This window comes from Mobula birostris, chromosome 13 (genome assembly GCF_030028105.1).
Source record: "Mobula birostris isolate sMobBir1 chromosome 13, sMobBir1.hap1, whole genome shotgun sequence".
Classification (NCBI taxonomy): Eukaryota; Metazoa; Chordata; class Chondrichthyes; order Myliobatiformes; family Myliobatidae; genus Mobula; species Mobula birostris.
Window position 1 is genome coordinate 26,997,580 of NC_092382.1, and position 15,227 is coordinate 27,012,806.

General features: G+C 46.1%; 1 pseudogene; it reads left to right on the forward strand.

The window, feature by feature from the left end:
• Positions 1 to 15,227, forward strand: part of LOC140207859 (uncharacterized) — a 126,860-nt pseudogene that overhangs the window by 37,662 nt on the left and 73,971 nt on the right.

Sequence of the window (15,227 nt, forward strand, 5' to 3'; positions counted from 1 at the left end):
TTCCATTTCCCTCCGAGGGAAGTTGGGGCGTTTGTGAAGCGTCTCCTGCGGCCGGAGTCTGATGTATCGCTGAGAGGTAGGAGGAGACCGCTCGGCCCGTCGGTTTGATGCCGGTTCCCCGGGGAGGGAGAGGATGAAGACGGTGAGAGAGGGGGCGGACAGGATGTTTGTCCCGGTGGGGACAGGAGGGGCTCATCTGTGGAAATGTCTGAGCCCACGGTGGTGGCGATTCACCACATTGGGGGGCAAACACCGGCAGACTGTTGCCCTGCAAGCGGGGCCGATGGTCCGGGCAAAGTGACAATTATTTGTGTTTTGTTGAGACTGTACCGGGAATATGGTGTAAAATCCCGCTCCCCACACTAACACGGGTCACACAGACCAAAGAACAAACTGCCGGAGGAACTCAGTGGGTCGGGCAGCATCTGTGGAGGGAAATGGACCGTCAACATTTCGGGCCGAGACCCTCCCTCTGGACTGAGAGTGGACGGGAAATAGTCCGAGAAAAGAGGTGAGGGGTGGGGATGGGGCAAGAGCTGGGGAGTGAGAGGTGGATCCAGGTGAGGGGGAGGTGGGAAGGTGGAAATAGTGACGGGGTGGGAGGTGAGTGGTTGGGGCAACACGGGGCTGCAGAAGATGGAAATTAATTCCATAGAGGATTAACAAAGAGGTTAGAGAGTATTTGTTATAGAGAGTGCAATGAAGATTCACCAGACTAATCCCTGGAGTGGTGGGGTCATCATATGAAGAAAGATCAAATGAGATAACCCTTTCATTTGGAGAATTGAGGACTGAGAGGTGAACACATTGAAATTCACAACATCATTACTGGCTGAACCAGGGATCCCAGTCTCTGAAAAAGGGGGTGGACTGTCCGGGACTGAGATGAGGGGAAATGTCTCCACTCTGAGGGTGGTGAATGTCTGTAAATCCCCACCACAGAGGGTGGTGAAGACTCAGTGATCGTCCTCACATAAAACAGAGGCTGGTAGATGTGTGGAGACCGGAGGGATCGAGGAAATGAGGATCGGGCAGAAACATGTGGCTGAGATGGGAGAGCAGCCACCATTCTGTTGATGGTTAGAGGGGCTGAATGGCCACTTCCTGCTGTTTCTCACTTGATGTTTCAGTGTTCCTGTCCAGTGAGGCAGGAGGAATGTGAATAGAAATTAGAAACATAGAAAAACTACAGCAGAACATAGGACCTTCAGCCACAATGCTGTGCCGAATATATCCTTACCTCAGAAATTACCTAGGGTTACCCATAGCCCCCTATTTTTCTAACTTCCATGTCCAGGAGACTCTTCAAAGTCCCTATCATATCCGTCTCCACCACCATCGTTGGCAGCCCATTCCACACACTCACCACTCTCTGTGCAAAAAAAAAACTTACCCCTGACATCTCCTCTGCACCTACTCCTCAGAACCTTAAACCTGTGTCCTCTTGTGGCAAATATTTCAGCCCTGGTAAAAAGCCTCTGACTATCCACAAGATCAATGCCTCTCATCATCTTATACACCTCTATCAGGTCACCGCTCATCCTCTGTCACTCCAAGGAGAAAAGGCCATGTTCACTCAACCTATTCTCATAAGGCATGCTCCCCAATCCAGGCAACATCCTTGTAAATCTCCTCTGCACCCTTTCTACGGTTTCCACGTCCTTCCTGTAGTGAGGCGAACAGAACTGAGCACAGTACTCCAAGTGGGGTTGACCAGGGTCCTATTTAGCTGTAACACTACCTCTCGGCTCCTAAACTCAATCCCAGGGTTGATTTAGGCCAATGCACCGTACCGCCTTCTTAACCACAGAGTCAACCTGCGTAGCAGCTTTGAGTGACTTATGGACTCGGACCACAAGATGCCTCTGATCCTCCACACTGCCAAGAGTCTTACCATTAATACTATATTCTGCCATCATATTTGACCTACCAAAGTGAGCCACTGATCTGGGTTGAATTCCATCTTCTACTTGTCAGCCCAGTTTTGCATCCTATCAATGTCCGCTGTAGCCTCTGACAGCCCTCCACACTATCCGCAACACCTCCAACCTTTGTGTCATCAGCAAATTTACTAACCCATCCCTCTACTTCCTCATCCAGGTCATTTATAAAAATCACCAAGAGTAGGGGTCCCAGAACAGATCCCTGAGGCACACCACTGGTCACTGAGCTCCATGCAGAATATGACCTGTCTACAAGCACTCTTTGCCTTCTGTGGGCAAGCCAGATCTGGATCCAGAAAGCAATCTCCCCTTGGATCCCAGGCCTCCTTACTTTCTCAATAAGCCTTGCATGGTGTACCTTATCAAATCAAATGTTCTTCTGATGTTCGCCTTAAACTAGACTGGTGTTTAATATTGTGGATCTGTAAAAGATAAATCAGTTCTGTTTCAAATCTCATGTCACAGATACTTACTGTCTCTGCCACACTCACTCTGTACACTAGAGAGGCCACTCAATCCGTCTGCTCCCTGCCCATGTTTCTGTTCCATATCAGTATTTTACAGTCTAGCCCTGTTGTTCACTTCACCTCTCACTCTCCCCATGATGACAGGTTGCAACTCGTCACTACTCTGCAGGAGAAGAGATTTCCCTTGAACTTCATAGAATCAGAAATCTAGAGCAGATTACAGGCCCCTCAGCTCACAATGTTGTGCCAATCATGTAACCTACTCCAGAAACTGCCTGGAATTTCCTGACCGCATTGCCCTCTATTTTCCTAAGCTCCATATACCTGTCTATTGGTAATCATTTTCCAATGTCTATAGATTCAGGATCAGTTCCTGTGGATTGGAGGGTAGCTAATGTTATCCCACTTTTGAAGAAAGGAGGGAGAGAGAAAACAGGCAATTATAGACCAGTTAGTCTGACAACAGTGGTGGGGAAGATGCTGGAATCAAGTATAAAAGATGTAATAGCAGCACATTTGGATAGCAGCGGCAGGATAGGTCCCAGTCAGCATGGATTTACGATGGGGAAATCATGCTTGACTAATCTTCTGGAATTTTTTGAGAACATAACTATGAAAATGGATATGGGAAAGCCAGTGGATGTAGTGTACCTGGACTTTCAGAAAGCCTTTGATAAAGTCCCACATAGGAGGTTAGTGTGCAAAATTAGAGCAAATGGTATTGGGGGTAGGGTACTGACATGGATAGAAAATTGGTTAGTAGACAGGAAACAAACAGTAGCGATTAATGGCAGAATGGCAGGCGATGACCAGTGGGGTACCGCAGGGTTCAGTGCTGGGACCACAGCTGTTTACAATATATATTAATGATTTGGATGAAGGGATTAAAACATCAAGTTTTCTGATGACACAAAGCTGGGTGACAGTGTGAAATGTGAGCAGGACGTATGAGAATGCAGGGTGACTTGGACAGGCTGGGTGAGTGGGCGGATGCATAGCAGATGCAGTTTAATGTGGATAAATGTGAGGTTATCCACTTTGCTGGCAAGAACAGGAAGGCAGATTACGATCTAAATGGTGTCAAGTTAGGAAAAGGGGAAGTACAACGAGATCTAGGTGTTCTTGTACATCAGTCACTGAAAGCAAGCATGCAGGTACAGCAGACAGTGAAGCAAGCTAATGGCATGCTGGCCTTCATAACAAGAGGAATTGAGTATTAGAGCAAAGAAGTCCTTCTGCAGTTGTACAGGGCCCTAGTGAGACCACACCTGGAGTAGTGTGTGCAATTTTGGTCTCCAAATTTGAGGAAGGACATTCATGCTATTGAGGGAGTGCAGCGTAGGTTCACAAGATTAATTCCCGGGATGGCGGGACTGTCATATGTTGAAAGATTTGAGCGATTGGGCTTGTATACTCTGGAATTTAGAGGGATGAGAGGGGATCTTATTAAAACATAAGATTATTAAGGGATTGGACACGCTGGAGGCAGGAAGCATGTTCCCACTGATGGGTGAGTCCAGAACCAGAGGCCACAGTTTAAGAATAAGGGGTAGGCCATTTAGAACGGAGTTGAGGAAAAACTTTTTCACCCAGAGAGTGGTGGATATATGGAATGTTCTGCCCCAGAAGGCTGTGGAGGCCAAGTCTCTGGATGCTCTCAAGAAAGAGATGGATAGAGTTCTTAAAGATAGAGGAATCAAAGGTTATGGGGAGAAGGCAGGAACTGGATACTGATTGTGGGCGATCAGCCATGATCACAGTGAAAGGTGGTTCTGACTCTAAGGGCTGAATGGCCTACTCCTGCACCTATTGTCGATTGTCCAAGTGTCTTAAAAGACCCTATTGTATCCACGTCTACCGATGTCTCTGGCTGTGCATTCCACACACCCACCACTCTTTGACATCTCCTGTGCGCCTGGGTCCAAGCACCTTAAAACTATGCCCCTCGTGTTAGGCATTTCAGCCCTGGGAAAAAGCCTCTGGCTATTCACACGACCAATATCTCTCATCATCTTATACACCTGCATGATTTTCTCCAGGCTGAATAAGACGATGAGCTCCCTGTGTATTTGAAGTTCTTCAGTGCTGTGAAATAATTTAGCTAAACTCCTTCTTCGCTGCTCTTTTCAACGTTTTCGGTCATTTTCACTCATTTCAAAGGACTGTGCCTCAGACAGCTGGGTTGTTGCAATGCGCCTCTAAAGTCTGACAGCAGACTAGCGAATGATTCTTCGATGGAGCAGATTCAGAAACCAATGAGATGCCGGCCTGAGTCAGGGCTTTGAGGCTCCAGAGAGCGATGGGGTCTAGAGTTTATGGGGAGGAGGAGGAATCTGACCAGCAGGATGTGCCTATAAATCAAAGATGAGAAACATTTAGAAACATTGATTGAAAAAAAAAGTGGGTTCTGCAAAATACTGGAATAAATCAGCAGATCAGGCAACGAATGTGGAGAGGAATAAATAGACAACATTCAGGCCGAACCCCTTCAGCATGCCCAGGCTGTGTACTCCTCTGCTTAGTCGCTGCCTGAACTGCAAAGTTCCTCCAGCATTTTGTGTGTGTACGTCTCTGTATTTCCAGCAACTGCAGAATCTCTTGTGTTTTATATCTACATCTGTAAGAGGATTGTACTTTGGCATTAGATACACATTGATATTGAGTATATTGTTTATGGGAGCCACTTTCTGCGTTAAAACAGCTGCTGAATTTTCTACACACACAAAAAAAAGCTATGGACGTGGAACTGGTGCTTGCAGAAACTTTTAATGGCACCGTGATTACCAATAAAGCCCTGCGATATAAAGTTCGCCGTCGCCGAAGCACCGATCAAATGCGCAAGCGTCAGGGCTGTTCCGTTGCCGAATATCACGCATGCGCGCAGTACACGCTAAGCTTAAGGAGATCGGCTGTAGGGAGACTGTTGCGGGGTGGGGAGAAGGGAGGTTGGTGGGGTTTCAACACCGACTTCGGGACAGTTGCTGTGAGCTCCGGACTCCGTGACCCGAAATCCTGGGACAGTCCTGCTCTCTTCCCTCTCTCTCAGCCCCACCATCCGTACACGGGCTCCGGGGAGCTTCCGGCTGAGAGGGAATGGGAACCGATGGATCTCTCAGACAGAGCTGAGCTCCAGCTGTCTAAATGCAAGGATTGGGAACTCGGAGAAAGGGAACAAAATCTTTTACATCAGCTGTTGTGAAAATCACCTTCATTCTGCCTCCAATCACAACCAAGAGAAAATCTGCAGAGAGGGCACAGTTTTAAGGTGCTTGGAAGTAGGTACGAAGGAGATGTCAGGGGTGTTGTGTTCTTTATACGTACCGTGGGTTACTAATAACAAACCATATTCTGCAGAATTGAACTTCTACTTAACAGCAGCAAAACCACGTCTTACACTGCCATGCTTCTCTATCATTCTTCATTTCTGCTCATGTTAGTAACTCTGTCCAGTCACGTCATGACACGTGATATCACCACAAGGGGTAAGTTTTTTTACACAGAGTGGTGAGTGCGTGGAATGGGCTGCGGCAGCTGTGATGAAGCCGGATACAATAGGGTCTTTTAAGAGGATCCTGGATAGGTACATGGCACGTAGAAAAATACAGGGCTATGGGGAACTCTAGGGAATTTCTGAAGTAAGTAATGTCTGGCACAGCATTGTGGGCCAAAGGGCCTGTATTGTGTTGTATAAATGGGGAAGTCACTTACCCATGACCTCTGGTTGTCGTCCCACCCAACATCAGTGGAAAAAGCTGCTTGCATTTACCCTATCTATACCCTCATAATTATGCCTACTTCCAACAAAGCCTTTTTTTAGGTGAATATGATGATGAGGGGCATTGATCATGTGGATAGCCAGAGGCTTTTCCCAGGGCTGAAATGGCTAACACGAGGGGCATAGTTTTAAGCTGCTTGGAAATAGATACCGAGGGGATGTCAGGGGTAAGTTTTTTTTACACAGAGAGTGGTGGGTGTGTGGAATGCACTGCCAGCAGTGGTGGCCGAGGCAGATAAAATAGGGTCTTTTAACAGCCTCTTAGATAGGTACATGGTGCTTAGAAACATAGAGGTCTATGTGCTAGGGAAATTCCAGGCAGTTTCTAGAGTAAGTTTCATGGTTGGAACAACATTGTGGGCTGAATGGCCTGGAATATGCTGTAGATTTCTATGTTCTATGTTGAACAGTGAAATAACTTTGGCTATCCTACAATCCTCTGATAACTCTCCCATTACTAAGGATGATTTAATTATCTCTGCTGGGGCCCCGACGATTTCTGCACTTGCCTCCCATGGGGACCGAGGGCGCACCTTGTCATGCCCTGGAGATTTATCCACCCTCTTCTTTAATCTGTACAGGGTCCACGATTTTAATGCTGCTTTTCCACACTCTCATTGACACTGTGTCCATCTGAGTAAATAGAAATGAAAAAAATATTTAAGATCTCCCCCATCTGCTTTGGTTCCAGCCATGGATTGCCATTCCGGTCTTCCAGAGGACCAACTTTGTGCCTTGCAATCCTTTTGCTTTTAATCTATCTCCAGAATCCCTGAGGATTATCCTTCATCTTTTCTGCGAGGGGAATCTCATGCCGCCTTTTAGCCCTCCTGATTTATTTCTTATACTCCATTTCAACCTGCCTGCCTATCCCTGTTATGCAACTCCATTTTGTGCTTCATCAGGGTCTCAATATCTCTTGAAATCTAAGGTTCCCTACAGTTTCTATCTTTACCTTTTATTCTGACAAGCACATACCCGCTTTGTACTTTCAAAATTTCGCTTTGAAGGCCTCAATTTACCAAGCACACCTTTGCCATAAAGCAGCCTGTCCCAGGCCACAGTTGCCAGATCCTAGTGTCATAATTCCAGGTGTTGATCCATGCCCTGAACACATCCGCCTTTCCTACGCTGCTCCTTGTATTGAAATATACAGGGCTCAGCATATTCACTGCACCATGCTCAACTTTTTCATTCCTGACTTTGTCTGAGGACTGAACAACAACTGTCTCCGCAAACCCTGCACTATCTGTTCTGTTATTCAGGCTCCCATTCCCCCTGCAACTTCAGTTTGACCCTCCCCCACCACCACCTCCCATAGCAGCTCTATCACCCCTTTGGCTTTCATCTCCCAGATCAATAAAAAGGAGGTGCATACCTGGTACAGGCAGATTGGAACAAATGGGGTACTTGTGAGATACAGGAAATTCAAGTGAACACTTATGAAAGACAAAGAAGGCATGAGGTTACCCCAGCAGGCAAGATGAAGGAGAATCCTCATGGATTCTGCAGATATGTTAAGAGTGAAAAGATTGCAAGGGAAAAAATTAATCCTCTGCAAGATCAGAATGGTAATCCATATGAGGAGACAAAATAGATGTGGGAGATATTTTTTGCTCAGGAGATGAACGCAGAGTCTATAGAAGTGAGGCAAAGCAGCATCAAATTCCTAGACCCTGTACAGATTACAGAGGTGGAATATGGGAGGTGGATCAAGAAGGTTCAGTCACTCAGCACTCAAGATGAGATAGTAAATTGGATGAGACACTGTCTTTGGGAGAAGCCAGTGTGTGGTAGCAGATGGCTGCCTCTTGACCGCATCCTGTGACTAGCGGTGTGCCACAGGGATCAGTGCTGTATCTGTTATTGTTTGTCATCTATATCAGTAATCTGGATGATAGGGTGGTTAACTGGATCAGAAAATTTGTAGCTGACACCAAGATTGGTGGTGTAGTCGTCAGCGAGGAAGAGTATCATGGTTTGCAGTATGATCTGGACCAGCTGGGAAAATGGTTTGGGAAATGGAAAATGTAATTTAATGCAGACAAGTGTGAGGTGTTGCACTTTGGTATGACCTACCAAGGGAGGTCTTTCACAGTGACTGGTCAGGCATGGAGGAGTATTGTAGTAAGAAAGGGTCCTGGGAATACAAGTCTTTAATTCACTGAAAGTGGTATCACAGTTAGATAGAGACAGAAAGAAAGATTTCAGCCCATTGGCCTTCATGAACTAGAGTACTGACAACAATAGACGGATGTTATGTTGACTTGTAGAAGGCACTGGTGAAGCCTAATTTGGAGTATTGTGTGCGGTTTTGGTTACCAACCTACAGGAAAGATGTGAAAGAGGTTCAGAGAAAATTCACAAGGATGTTGCCAGGTCTGTAGGACTTGAGTTATAAGGAAAGATCGAACAGGTCAGGACTTTATTCCTTGGAACATAAAAGATTGAGGGGAGATTTGATTGGGGTATACCACTATTATGAGGGACATAGATAGGGATTTTACCACTGAGATGGTGTGGGACTACAACCAGAGGCCATGGGTTAAGGGGGAAAGGTAAAACGTTAAGGGGAACATGAGGGGAAACTTCTTCACACCGACGATCATCCGGGTGTGGAATGAGCAAAGAGCACAAGTGGTGCATGCAAGCACGATTTCAACATTTAAGAGGTTTGAGTAGGTGCCTGGATGGTAGGGGTATGGGAGTGGGCAGTTTAAATAGTTCAGCACAAACCAGATGGCCCAAGAACCTGAAATAATACAAAAATTCACTTTAAGTCCTTTTCACAGCTGTGCAGACCAACCATTCATCTCAGCAGGAATTTTTTTATATGGCGTTAACACTGTGGCACTTTAAGTTAATCATACGTAAAAGAAAATCCCAAATGCATGTCAAGGAAGACTATTTGTGTGATACTGTTTCAGTTACTGTGGGGCCAGGCACCCATGCTGCTCAGCAGGAGCAGGGAATAATACCAATGGAGAGAGTCAGACTGAGCCAAGTCACAGATTGGAGATGGCAGAAATGCTCCATTCTTATAGAGACAGGAAGAGCATCAGGGAATTGATGGCCATTCCAGATACCAGCACTGTGCCCATGCAGAAGATGATTTCTCTGTCCATCTTGGGTTGAATCTCACTGTTACAGTGTGATACCAGATCAAACCTTGGCAACTCAAGTAATCTCATCTGAAATGTTGTCCTACACACACTAATGGATTTTGTTATTCTTTTTACAGATTAAAAATGAGAAGGAATTTGTCCCCAGGAATCTCAAACACGACTCGCCAGTTTTGCTGTCTCTGTCTAGACATTTAAGAAAAGGAGCAAGGGATTCAATCAGCCATCCTTCCTGCTCAGAAGGTGGGGAGGGATTCACTCGTTCATTTGACCAATTGGTACACCCATTATTTTACACAGGGGAGAGGCCGATCACGTGCTCGGACAGTGGGAATGGATTTACTCGGTCATCACAACTGAAGTTACATCAGCAAGTTCACACTGGACAAGGCCATTCATCTATTCTGTGTGTGAGGAAGGATTCAGTCGGTCTTCCCACCTGTCGACACACCAGCATCTGCTGAATTTGTGGGAAGGGATTCACTCAGTCATCTGACACAATGGCTCACCAGCGTGTTTACACTGGCGAGCGGCCGTTCACCTGCTCAGACTGTGGGAAGGAATTCACTGAGTCATCCAACCTAATGGCACATCAGCGAGTTCACACTGGGGAGAAGCCGTTCACGTGCTCAGTCTGTGGGAAGAGATTCACTTGGTTATCCACACTACAGAGTCATCAGCGAGTTCACACTGGGGAGAAGCCATTCACCTGCTCAGTCTGTGGGAAGAGATTCACTGATTCATCCAACCTACAGAGACATCAGCGAGTTCACACTGGGGAGAAGCCGTTCACCTGCTCAGTCTGTGGGAAGAGATTCACTGATTCATCCACCGTACAGAGTCATCAGCGAGTTCACACTGGGGAGAAGCCGTTCACCTGTTCAGAATGTGGGAAGGGATTCACTCAGTTATCCAAACTACAGATTCATCAGCGAGTTCACACTGGGGAGAAGCCATTCACCTGCTCAGAATGTGGGAAGGGATTCACTCAGTTATCTGCCCTGCAGAGACATCAGCGAGTTCACACTGGGGAGAAGCCGTTCACCTGCTCAGTCTGTGGGAAGAGATTCACTGATTCATCCAACCTACAGAGACACCAATTAGTTCACACAGGGGAGAAGCCGTTCACCTGCTCAGTCTGTGGGAAGAGATTCACTGATTCATCCACCCTACAGAGTCATCAGCGAGTTCACACTGGGGAGAAGCCATTCACCTGCTCAGAATGTGGGAATGTATTCACTCGGTCATCCCAACTACTGGCACACCAGTCAGTTCACACTGGGGAGTGGCCGTTTACCTGCTCAGAATGTGGGAAAGGATTCACTCAATCGTCCACCCTACTGACACATCTGCGAGTTCACACTGGGGAAAAACCGTTCACCTGCTCAGTCTGTGGGAAGAGATTCACTCAGTCATCCAACCTACAGAGACATCAGCGAGTTCACACTGGGGAGAAGCCATTCACCAGCTCAGAACGTGGGAAAGGATTCATTCAGTCATCCAAGCTACTGGCACACCAGTCAGTTCACAATGGGGAGTGGCCATTGTTATGAATCCCTAGATTTCGTTTCCTGTGGACTGTCATTTTGAGAGAGAGAGAGAGAGAGGGAGAGAGATTAAGAATGGAAATCAGTCTGACTTGCAGCTTGTTTACATCACTCACAGCTTGTTTAGTTTTAACCGAGGACACAGACACTCAGAGTCAGACTGAGATGAAGGAGGAAAAATGGAAGGATCAAAACAAGGGAACTGGTGGCCAAGGGTCACTGTAGAGAACTTTCCTATGCCCACAAGGGTGGGTTAATTATCGATTCAGCGAACATCAAATGTGAGGTTGTCACCTCATTTGATCCATACGAGTGGATCTGATTTGGGGTATCCTGTGAAGACCACTTATGTGTTAACCCTTGCCTGGGTGTGGTGTGGGAATTCACTTGAAGACGATACCCCTTGTGACAAGTCACTTTCGGTGATAATTTGTATGTGGATTTGGAACGACGATGGATAAAATCTACAGCGACTGTTCTTTCGTTTTACCACTGTGGAATTCGACAGAATTGCCTTCTCTTGACATTTACCCTGCACTACAAATATCTCTCTCTCATCACCTATTCTGTGGTTGAACTGAACTTTCATAGTTCACCATCTCAAGACTCCAAGCCTTGTTTCCCCTGAGCTCAATAGTTTGGGAGTTATATTTACACACAAGTACACATAACACTGTTAACTTTTGTTTATCTTGCTAATTACTATATTGTTAGTAGATACGAATAAAGGTAGTGGATGTAACATCAAAAACAGACTCTAAGGGTAGTCTATTGCGTCTGGCTCATTTCTAAAGCGTTACGGTTCATAACAAAATTTGGGCTTGCATCCGGGATATGAACAGATTTGAGGGCGTATTGATTAATTATCGATTTCATTGGAGAAATCCCTTTTGATTTATTTGTGTGTGGAAAATCAGCAGGAATGGATGTTGATAGATTTCTGGAAGCACCAGCCTCTGAGGCGTTAGAGGACACCAGAAGGATTGAGTTGTTGAGTATTGCTAAAAGGTTAAAACTTGCTAAGGTGAAATCGACAATGAGGAGGTCACAGATGCAGAGGATAATAGCTGAACATTATGTATCTGAGGGTGTGTTTAAAGTGGAGGAGTTGGAGGTGTTTCCTGGAAGTAAACCAAGTGAGCTTAGGCTCCCGTACAAGTTAGAAAAATTAAAGATGGAGGCTGTGGAAAGGCAGAGGCAGGTTGAGGCTGGACAGGCAGGAAAACAGCCATTACTATTCTGCCATCATCCATGCTAGTGTCCCTTTGCAATCAACTTTGGTGAGCTCTTCTCCCATGCCTTCGTAGTTCCCCTCACTCCACTAATAATGATGCATCTTCTTGTACCTTTCCCCTCTCAAAGTGCAGAGTGAATTCTAACATGTTATGATCACCAAGTCCACGTTTCCTTTACCATAAGCTTCGTAATCAAACCTGGTTCATTACACAACACCCAATCCAAAATTAACTTTTCCCTAATGGGCACAATTACAAGCTGTTCAAAAAGGCATCTCATTGGTATTTTCCAAATTCCCTCTCTTGAGATCAAACACCAACCTGATTTTCATAATCAACCTCCACCCATCCCACTCATGGACTGTTTGTCCCACTCCCATCTGGGTAGACTACGCAGCATCCTCACCAGGACTACCAGCCTCTGGGACAGCTACTTTCCCCAAGCAGTAAGGCTGATAAATATCTCTACCCACCAACCCACCCTTCCACACCACCAAACACCTCGACTTTATCATTTCCTGTCTGTCATCTTATATGCAGGCATACTTTTATTTATTATTTTATCATTTATTATTATATTGTAATTTGTCCTCTACTGTGCCTATTTTCTTGTTTATTATTTATTGTAGTGCCCTGCACTGTTTTGTGCACCTCATGCAGTCCTGTGTAGGTCTGTAGTCAAGTGTAGTTTTTGTGTTATTTTACGTAGTCTAGTGTAGCTTTGCGTTGTGTCACTTAGCCTAGTGTAGTTTTGTGTTGTTTCATGTAGCACCATGGTCCTGGAGGTATGTTGTTTTTACTGTGCACAGCAGTTTATGATCGAAATCACAATAAAAAGTGACTTGACTTGACTATACCGAGCGTCACTTTATGGACATACAATCAATCCGTGCACAGTTTACAAGCTGTGGATATATGTTTTTACTATTGTGTTTTTGTGCTGCATTGAAGCCGGAGTAATAATTATTTTGATCCCATTCATATTTGTCTGCTGGAAATGGAATTAAACTACCTTGAATCTTGAACAAACATTTCAGCAGACTGCAGCGTCACATTTCTGTCTCTCAGTGTTCCTGCGGCAGAGCGTCACCCGGTGACAATGGAGTCCACAAATCAGGGGCTCCTGTTATTGTGGCAAATCACCACCAAGTGGCAGTGTTGTCCACAAGAGGGAGAGGTTTGCAGTGATATGGAGGGGTGTAGGGGGCTGGAAGCCAACTCTGCAAGTGGGTGAAGTGCCAGACCTGCCCCAAACCACCCTCCCCACCACCAGTCAGGGCCCCAAACAGTCCTTCCACATGAGGCAACTTTTCAACATCATCACTGTTGGGGTCATCTCCTGTTTCCAGTTTTCCAGGTGTGGCCTCCTCGACATTAGTGAGACCCGATGTAGTCTCTGCATTCTGCACTCTGTCCCAATGGGATTCTGCAGATATTGGAGATGCAAAGTCACATACACAAAATGTTGGAGGAAGTCAGGAGGTCAGGTAGCTTCTACAGAGGGGGATAAATCAAAACAGAGATTTCCTGCTGAGACCCTTCATCAGGACTGGAAGTGGGGAGAAGCCGGAATAAGATGGTGCAGGGAGTGGAAAGAGTCCAAGCTGGTAGATAATAGGTGAAGTCAGGTAAGAGTGAAGGTGAGTGGGTGGGGGAGGTGGGAGATGAAGTGAGACGCTGTGAGGTGGAAGCTGGAAAATGCAAAGGGCTGAAAAGAAGGAATCTGATAGGATCAGAGAGCGGACCATGGGGAGAAAAGGAAGTAAAAGCGGAACCAGAGGGAGACGATCCGCAGTGAAGAGAGAAGTTGGGAGACAGAATGGAGGAGACGGGCGTGTAGATTGATGAAAGGAAAAGGTGGAGGTGGAAGTTAAAGATATCGATGTTCATGCCATCGAGTTGTAAACTACCCAGATGTAGTATGTGTTGTTGCTCCTTTAACCTGAGAGTGGACTCATCGTGTTAGTGAAACCGGAAGGGAGAGTGGATTAATAACTTTCCCCTGCGATCCCTATTAAATCGATCCTCTCTCACCTTAAAGTGGTGCCCACTGGTTGTTGATTCCACAAAAGTGGGGAAAAAGGGAAAAAAAACCATCGAAAACCTACATCACAATACAGGCACTTTGGCCCACAAAGTTGTGCCGAGCATGTCCCTACCTAAGAAATTACTAGGTTTACCCATAGCTCTCTATTTTTCTAAGATCCATGTACCTATCCAAAGGTCTCTTAAAATACCATATCGTGTCTGCTTCCACCACCGTTGCCGGCAGCACATTCCACACACTCACCAATCTTTGCGTTAAAAAAAAACTTACCCCTGACATCTCCTCTGTACCTACTCCCCAGCACCTTAAACCTGTGCCCTCTTGTAGCAGCCATTTCAGCCCTGGGAAAAAAACCTCTGACTATCCACACGATCAATACCTCTCATCAACTTATACACCTCTATCAGGTCACCTCTCATCCTCCGTCGCTCCAAGGAGAAAAGGCCGAGTTCACTCATCTGCTCACGTTCCCCATTTCTGTACCCTCAGGGTTTGGAACACCTGCATCATGTCAGCCTCAATCTCCTGCACTTCAGGGTGTGAAGTCCCAACCTGCCCAGCCTCTCTCCAGAACTCAGTCCCTCGAGTACCGGCAACATTCTCATAAATCTCCTCCGCACTTATTCCTGCTTGATGTCCTCTCTCCTACAGCAGAATGACCAAAACTGGATACAATAATCCAGGCACGGATACCGTAACAATACCCTAACCCTAATGCAACCTCACTAGCCTCTTCTTCAGAACATGAGCCACGAGATATGAGACAGAGGCTGCTCAGCCAATCGAGTCTGTTCCACCATTCCTTTGTGTCCAATTGATTATCTCTCTCAACCCCATTCTCCTGCCTTCTCCCCTTAATCCGTGAACATCCATTGAAAACACACTCAGTGACTTGGCCTCTGCTCCATCTGTGGCAATGAATTCCAAAGATTTACCACTCCCTGACTACAGAAATTCCTCCTCATCTCTGCTGTCAGTGGATGCTCTATACATTGAGGCCGTGGCCTCTGGTCCCAGACCCACACAGCGTAGGGTGCATCTTCTTCATAGCCACTCTGTCCAGGCCTTTCAATATTTGATAGGTTTCAATG